Source organism: Cebus imitator, unplaced genomic scaffold, assembly GCF_001604975.1.
Source record: "Cebus imitator isolate Cc_AM_T3 unplaced genomic scaffold, Cebus_imitator-1.0 Scaffold83, whole genome shotgun sequence".
NCBI lineage: Eukaryota > Metazoa > Chordata > Mammalia > Primates > Cebidae > Cebus > Cebus imitator.
In genome coordinates, this window is record NW_016107398.1 from 90930 (window position 1) to 99166 (window position 8237).

Here is an 8237-nt window from a genome sequence, read left to right on the forward strand (position 1 = left end):
TCTCCTGCCTCAGCCTCCCGAGTAGCTGGGATTACAGGCATGTGCCACCATGCCCGGCTAATTTTGTATTTTTAGTAGAGACAGGGTTTCTCCATGTTGGTCAGGCTGGTCTCGAACTCGCAACCTCAGGTGATCCACCCACCTCGGCCTCCCAAAGTGCTGGGATTATAGGCGTGAGCCACCATGCCCAGCCCAGAAAAGTTTCTTAAAATTCTGCTTTCCCCTTTCTGCAGGTTTGCTTTGGAAGAGTTGTTGCTTTTTGCTTCACAGTAAAACTAGTGGCAACATCCTAGACCTGTGGATGGTATCTATGGAGGCTGTGTCAAGGACCTCCAATACTTGCTTCTAACAACTGTATAATACTCAATTATTTTATCTGCTGCATCCTACTCTACACTTTACTAATGCTATACACAGTTTGTCCCCAAATTCCTTGTCAGTATTCCTCCAAAAAAAAAATTTTTTTTAGACAGGGTCTCCTTCTGTTGCCCAGGATGGAGTACAGTGGCACAATTATGGCTCACTGTAGCTTCACGCCCCTGGACTCAAATGATCCTCCCACCTCAGCTTCCCAAGTAGCTGGGACTACAGGTATGCACTACCATGCCTAATTTTTCTTTTTTTTTTTTAGAGACGGGGTTTCACCATGTTGGCCAGGTTGGTCTTGAACTGCTGACCTCAGGTAATCCACCTGCCTTGGCCTCCCAAAGTGCTGGGATTACAAGTGTGAGCCACCATGCCTGGCCTACCATGCCTAATTTTTAAAACTTTTTGTAGAGATGGGGGTCTCACTATGTTGCCCAGACTGGTCTTGAACTATTCGTGGACTCAACTGATCCTCCTGCATTGGCCTCCCTAGCTGTTGAGATTACAGTTGTGAGCCACCACACACAGCTTTATCTCTTTTTCTGCTTAAATTAGCTAGTTAGTGTTTGGTTTTTGTCACTATTAATGCTGACCATTAGTGGAAACAAAACTGGAAGAAAAGAATTAGGAGGTTTTAAAATAAATCAGACAAAACACAGTGATGATGTGGGCAAGAACATTGGAGGTATAAGAGTTGTTGGGCTAGGGATATATTTTGGACATAAAGAGGACAGGAAAGGGAGGAAAATAAAGTAATCAAATGCGACTTCTAGGTTTTGGCCACAGCAACTGTAATGAATCGTGGGTCATTTACTGAGATGGGAAAAAATAAAATGGAATTTTTTATTTTTATTTTTAGGATAGAAATGTAAGTTCTGTTTTTGGGGTGGGTGTGGTGGCTCATGCCAGTAATCCTAACAATTTGGAAGGTCAAGGCGGGTGGATCACCTGAGGTCAGGAGTTCAAGACCAGCCTGGCCAACATGGTAAAATCCCATCTCTACTAAAAACACAAAAATTAGCTGGGCATGGTGGTGCAGCAGTAATCCCAGCTACTCAGGAAGCTGAGACGGGAGAATCGCTTGAACCTGGGAGGCAGAGGTTGCAGTGAGCTGAGATCATGCCACTGTACTCCAGCCTGGGTGACAGAGTGAGACTCCATGTCAAAAAAAAAAAAGTTCTGTTTTGGTCATGTTATGTTTCTGGAGACTCCTATAAGATACCCAAGTAGAGATGTCATATATGTCTGGAGTTCAGTGCAGAAGTCTGGACCTGCAGACTTATAAAATCAGCAACATAAGTATTTTTTTTCTTTTTTTAGAAACTCGATGTTTATTTTCCATCAATCTTATTTCCATGTTTCTTAAGGGCCCACGAAAGAACAGCTTAAGACCATTCAGTGGTTGCTCCTACCCATTCAGTGGCCTGAGCAGTGGAAGCTGCGGACCAGTCTTCCGTGGCAGGCTAGGCACTCCAGTCTTCAGTAGGGAACTGCTGGATAGGCACAGAGGGCACCTGCATGCCTTCAGACCAGTCGGCAACCTCTGGCTGAGTAGCAGTGAACTCAGGAACTAGAGCAGTCCGTTCGCCCTGAAATTCCTCCTTGGTCACAGCCTTTTCAGCAGCAGCCTGATCTTCTTTTTCAATCTCTTCAGGATTTTTGCAGAAGTAGAGATCAGGCATGACCTCCCATGGGTGTTCACAAGAAATGGTGCCACGCATGTGCAAAACTTCCCGAGCCAGCATCCACCACATCAAACCCACTGAGTGAGCTCCCTTGTTGCATGGGATGGCAATGTCCACATAGCACAGAGGAGAATCTGTGTTGCAATGGTAGGTAGGTTAACATAAGATGCCTCTTATGAGAGGCTGGTCGTCAGCCCTTGGGTCAGCCGTGGCTCCTGGAAGGCTGCCTGGATCTGGTTGGTGAAGGTTCCAGGAGTGAAGTGGCCAGCAATTGGAGGGGCTCCAGTGGCAGCAGCAAACTTCAGCAAGGCCCTCTGGCCAGTATTCCTGGAGGATATAACACTGACATCAGCAGGGTTTTCAATGGCACAAGCTGCCAGGATAAGCTTCTCCCAGGTCCTCTTCAGATTTATGATGTAGATGCCATCACTCTGCCTTTTATAGACATACTGTTCCATCTGGAAGTCAAGGTTGGTGCCACCTAAATGGGTTTCTGCTGCCTGCCAGGAACTTAAGGACATCCTTCTCCTTCATTTGTAGGACAACAAGGGCTCTGGACATTGTGAAAGTTTCCCCTTTATGTTGTGACGGGAATCTGAAAGAAAAGATCAATTCAGAACAATGCCATATGGAGCCCTCGGCAGGTAGCAAGGAAAGGCAGCAACGTAAGTATTCAACATCGTGGGCCTGGATGAAATCATTAGGGAAATAGTGTATATAAAAGAGAGGAGCAAGAAATGAAGCCAGAGGCAACTGATATTTAAATTGGAAGACAAGGAAGTTCCAACAAAGAAGACTAAGAAGAAGTCGCCAATGAAGTACGAAGAAACCAGAAGTCTCTGATACCAGATGAAAGCATTCTTTCAAATAGTGTGGTGAGGTCAAGTATATCACATGTCGCTGAGAGTTCAGATGAGAACAGAACATTTAATGTGAAATACAGGGAAATGAAGGTAATTAATAAAAATATTTTTAGGGCAGTTGTGTGGAAAAAAGCTGGGGATTTATTTCCTTTGGCACTCTCTGCCCCCTACTTTCTCCTTTTTCCTCTCTGGAACTAAGATAAAATGAAGACTGCAGTTAGAATTGCCATGCTGGGTCATGAGTGACCTTGAGGATGGAAGTTTTGCCCTAAGAACAGCAGAGGAGGAAGACAGAAGGAGCATGGGTCCCTAGTGACTATATGGAACTATATCTACTTCTGGACTTTTTTTTTTTTGAGACAGAGTCTCACTCTGTCACCAGGCGCCAGGCTGGAGTGCAGTGGCGCAACCTCAGCTCACTGCAACCTCCGCCTCCCAGGTTCAAGCAATTCTCCTGCCTGTAGCTGGGACTACGGGGGCGCACCACCACGCCCAGCTAATTTTTTTGTATTTTTAGTAGAGACGGGGTTCACCGTGTTGGCCAGGATGGTCTCGATCTCTTGACCTGGTGATCCGCCCACCTCGGCCTCCCAAAGTGCTGGGATTACAAGCGTGAGCCACCATGCCTGGCCACTTCTTTCATATAGAAGAAAACAAATCTTATTTTATATATGCTGCTTTAATTTGGGTTTTCTGTTATATATGACTAGACCTAATTCCCACTGACATAGAAGGAGAGCAAATAAAAGAGGCAATGCCATGATAGAAAAAAAAGGTGTTTTTTTTTTTTTTAATTGACAGATAACATTGTGTCTGTACAACATGATATTTTAAAGCCTATATATATAGTGGAATGGCTAAATCAAGCTAATTAACCTGGAATTTCTCACATAGTTGTCATTTTGTGGTGAGAACACTTGAAATTAACTCTTAAAATGTTTCAAGAATACAATGTATTTTTATCAACTGTAGTCACCATGCTGTATGATAAATATTTGAACTTATTTCTCCTATCTAACTGAAATTTTGCATCCTTTGACCAACATCTCCCCAACTCCCTTTCTACCACAGCACTAGCCCTTGGTATCCGCCATTCTACTCTCGACTTCCATGAGTTTAATGTTTTTAGATTCCCCACATGCATGAGATCATGTGAGATTTGTCTTTCTGTGCCTGGCTTATTTAACTTAACAGCATATCCTCCAGGTTCATCCATGTTTTTCTTTTTCTTTTCTTTTCTTTTTTTTAAAGACGAGGTTTCAACATGTTGGTCAGGCTGGTCTTGAGCTCCTGATCTCAGGTGATCCGCCCGCCTTGGCCTCCAAAGTGCTTGGATTACAGGCGTGAGCCACCACGCCCGGCCCATCCATGTTTTTCAAATGACAGGATTTCCTTCTTTTTAATGGCTTGGTAGTATTCAATTGTATATATACACCACATTTTGTTTATCCATTAATCCATGGATAGCACTTGGTTTACTTCCATGTGAGTGGTACTACCATGAACACAGGTGCACACAAATATCTCTTTGATATCCTGATTTCAATTCTTTTGAATTTATACCCAGAAGAGGAATTGCTGGATTATATGGTAATAGTATTTTTACATTTTTGAGGGACCTTGATATGGTTTGGGTCTGTGTCCCCCACTAAATCTCATATGGAATTGTAAACCTCAGTGTTGGAGGATGGGCCTGGTGGGAGGTGATTGATCATGGGGGTGGATTTCCCCCTTGCAGTTCTTGTGATAGTTTTTGCAAGATCTGGTTGTTTAAAAGTGTGTAGCATGTCCTCCTTCACTTTCTTTCTCCTTCTCCCACGTACTTACTTCCCCTTCACTTTCTACCATGATTGTAAGTTTCCAGAGGCTTCCCCAGCCATGCTTCCTGTACAGCCTACAGAACTGTGAGTCAACTAAACCTGTTTTCTTTATAATTACCCAGTCTCAGGCAGTTCTTTATAGCAGTGGGAGAAAGGACTCATACAGACCTCCATACTCTTCTCCATAATGGCTGTATTAATTTACATTTCCACCAACAGTGTGCAATGGTTATTATCTCTTCACATTCTCACCAACACTTACCTTTGTCTTTGATAACAGCCATTTTAACAGGTGTGAGGTGATAGCAATTTCTGTGGTTTTAATTTGCATTTCCCCACTGAGTAAAGGGATGTTGAGCATTTTTTTTTTTTTTTTTGAGATGGAGTCTCGCTTTGTCACCCAGCCTGAAGTTCAGTGGCACAATCTTGGCTCACTGCAACCTCCACCTCCCAGGTCCAAGAGATTCTCCTGCCTTAGCCTCCTGAGTAGCTGGGACTACAGGTGCATGCCACTATGCCCAGCTAATTTTTTGTATTTTTAATAGAGATGGGGTTTCACTGTGTTAGCCAGGATGGTCTCTATCTTCTGACCTCGTGATCCACCTGCCTCAGGCTCCCAAAGTTCTGGGATTACAGGTGTGAGCCACCATATCTGGCCAGTGAGCATTTTCATATACCTGTTGACAATCTTCTTTTGAGAAATGTTTATTCAGGTCCTCTGCCTATTTTTCTCCTGTTTCCTAGGCTGGAGTTCAATGGTACAATCTCAGTTCACTGCAACCTCCGCCTCCTGGGTTCAAGCGATTCTCTTGCCTCAGCCTCCTGAGTAGCTGGGACAAGAGGGGCGTGCCACTACGCCTGGCTAAGTTTTGTATTTTTAGTAGAGATGGAGTTTCACCATGTTGGCCAGGCTGGTCTTGAACCCCTGACTCCATTTCAGGTTTGATAATTTGTTAGAGCAGCTTCCAGAATCAGGGAAACACTTACTTAATATTTACTGATTAGAAAGAATATTATAAAGTATACAGATGAACAGCCAGATGAAGAAGTACATAGAGCAAGGTATGGGGAAAGGAGCATGGAAGCTACTTGTCTCTTGGGGCCACCCCACTCTTCAGTGTTCAGCAATCCTGAAGCACTCCAAGCACCATTCTTTTGGGTTTTTATGAAGGCTTCATTACATAGGTATGATTGATTCCTTGACCATTGGTGATCAATGCAACCTTCAGCTCTTCTCCCCTCATGGTGGTGGCAGAGGCAATGGCTGAAAGTTCCAACCCTCTAATCATATAGTTGGTTCCCCAGCATCCAGCCCCCATCCTAAGGCTGTCCAGCCCCCAGCCACCAGATCTCATTAGCACATGAAAGCCACTTATCACTTTGGAGATTCTGAGGATTTATTTCTTAAGTCACCAGTATTCATCAATTCCTCTTGGTTCTTGTTATAATTCCCTATGCTTAGAGGTCATATGGAAAAATGTTACATCCAATGTCTTTGGGATGGCTCTCTAACAGACTCAAAACTTGCAGCTGGTTGGGAACCCACTGCCTCAGCTGTGTGACCATTCTTAATATTAGGTAGAAACCTGTCTTCAGGTTAGGTTCTACCTATTGGTAGCTATTCTGCTCTCTGGAGTCACATAGGTCTTTTTTTTTTTTTTTTTAATGGAAGTCTCTTGAGATCTGGTTTTTTTTTTTTTGTTTTTTTTCCCCCATAGATCTTTATATATGGTGATCATTTTCATTTCACCAAGTTTTCTCTTCAGGCTAAACAACCACTAGAATGATGTTTTTCAGTGTAGTTTCTTTTGCTTCAGGATCAACTAAACATCTTGTAAAATAAAAAAAAAAAAAAAAAAAAAAAAAAAAAAGACAATTCTTGCGTTCGAGTCCATTAAATATGAATCAGCATCTCTGGGATGGAGCTCCAGAATTTGCATTTTTAATTAACTTACCAAGGGATTCATCTGCCCCCTAATGTTTTAGAAACATTATGGTCCCTAGACTTACTAAACTATGTAAGTTTACATAGTTTACTAAGCTTAGGGACCATACCACTCTTGCTCACCACTGTAATCCCCACACTTAGCACAATGCCTAGAATGTAGTGCTTGATAATTATAGATTGACTGACTGAATGGATGCATTCTGGCAATTGGTATTGATTATCTCTTGAGAATCAATCAATTGGTACTGATTATCTAATGTTTCCTTTACCTTAGGGCAATGATTCTCAAACTTTTTGGTTTCAGGACCATAAAGAGTTTACCACAGAAACTTCTAGAAAATACAAGACTATACAAGCACATTTTCTGTTAGCTCTTAGAGTGATGATGTTATCACGTGCCTTGTAGCCTGTGGAAAACTCCTCTGCATATTCAGAATGAAAGTAAAATAGGCAAAACAAAACAAAACAAACAAATAAATTTGGTATTAGGCAGGGCACAATGGCTCACACTTGTAATCCCAGCACTTTGGGAGACCAAGGCAGGCAGATCACTTAAGACCAGGAGCTCAAGACCAACCTGGCCAACATGGAAAAATCCTGTCTCTACCAAAAATATATGAAAATTAGCTGGGTGTGGTGGCACATGCCTGTACTCCCAGCTGCTCGGGAGGCTGAGCTATGAGAATCACTTGAATCTGGGAGGTGGAGGTTGCAGTGAGCTGAGGTCGCACCACTGCACTCCAGCCTGAGCAACAGAGCAAGATTCTGAAGAAAAAAAAAAAGAAAAAGAAAATCTTGGTATTATTATGAAAATTTAGATTTGACCTCCTAGACTTCTTGAAAGGACTACACTTTGTGAACTACTGCCTGAGGGGATATTTTGGCTGTAAAGGCAGTATAACATAGTGGTTCACAGCATGAATTCCAGAGTAAAGTCACATGCATACAAATTGGCTCTGTCACTTACTAGCTATGTGACATTAGAAATCTGAGACATTACTCAACCTTCCTGTGCTTCATTTTTCTTATCTGTGAAACAGAGCTGATAACAGTGCTTGTTTCTTAGGAGTACTGCAAAGACAAAATGAGTTAAAACACTAAAATGCTTAGGACAGTGCCAAATATATATTAATACTAAGCATAACAAAGGTCTATGCAAATATTGATATTAACAATGAGATTATCTTTATTACTATTATATATACTACATGATTGTGCATAACTGTTATTACCTAAGGTCTCTTCTGAAGGCCTTTTCATGAACACAAACCACACTTGCAGCTCATTTTTCCTGCAACCCAGTGGCCAGCCAAAATCAGAGGCCACAAATTTGGACAACAGCTTTCTTATTCCTTTTCTGAGTTATTTTTAAACTCCCTGGCTCCGTGTCTTGCAAAAGCAACTTTATTGCAAAAGCAACTTTTTGTCTGTACCTCGTATTATAATTTTGTGATGTCCTCATTCTCTTCCATTTTTGAAAGATGATACTCCTCAGCTAGACATGGTGTTTGGCACCTGTAGAATCAGCTACTTGGAAGGCCTAAGTGGGAGGATC

General features: G+C 42.4%; 1 pseudogene; it reads right to left on the bottom strand.

Moving 5' to 3' along the window:
• Nucleotides 1-1742: 1742 nt before the first annotated feature.
• LOC119472054 lies at nucleotides 1743-2688 on the bottom strand (annotated as a pseudogene).
• Nucleotides 2689-8237: the final 5549 nt, after the last annotated feature.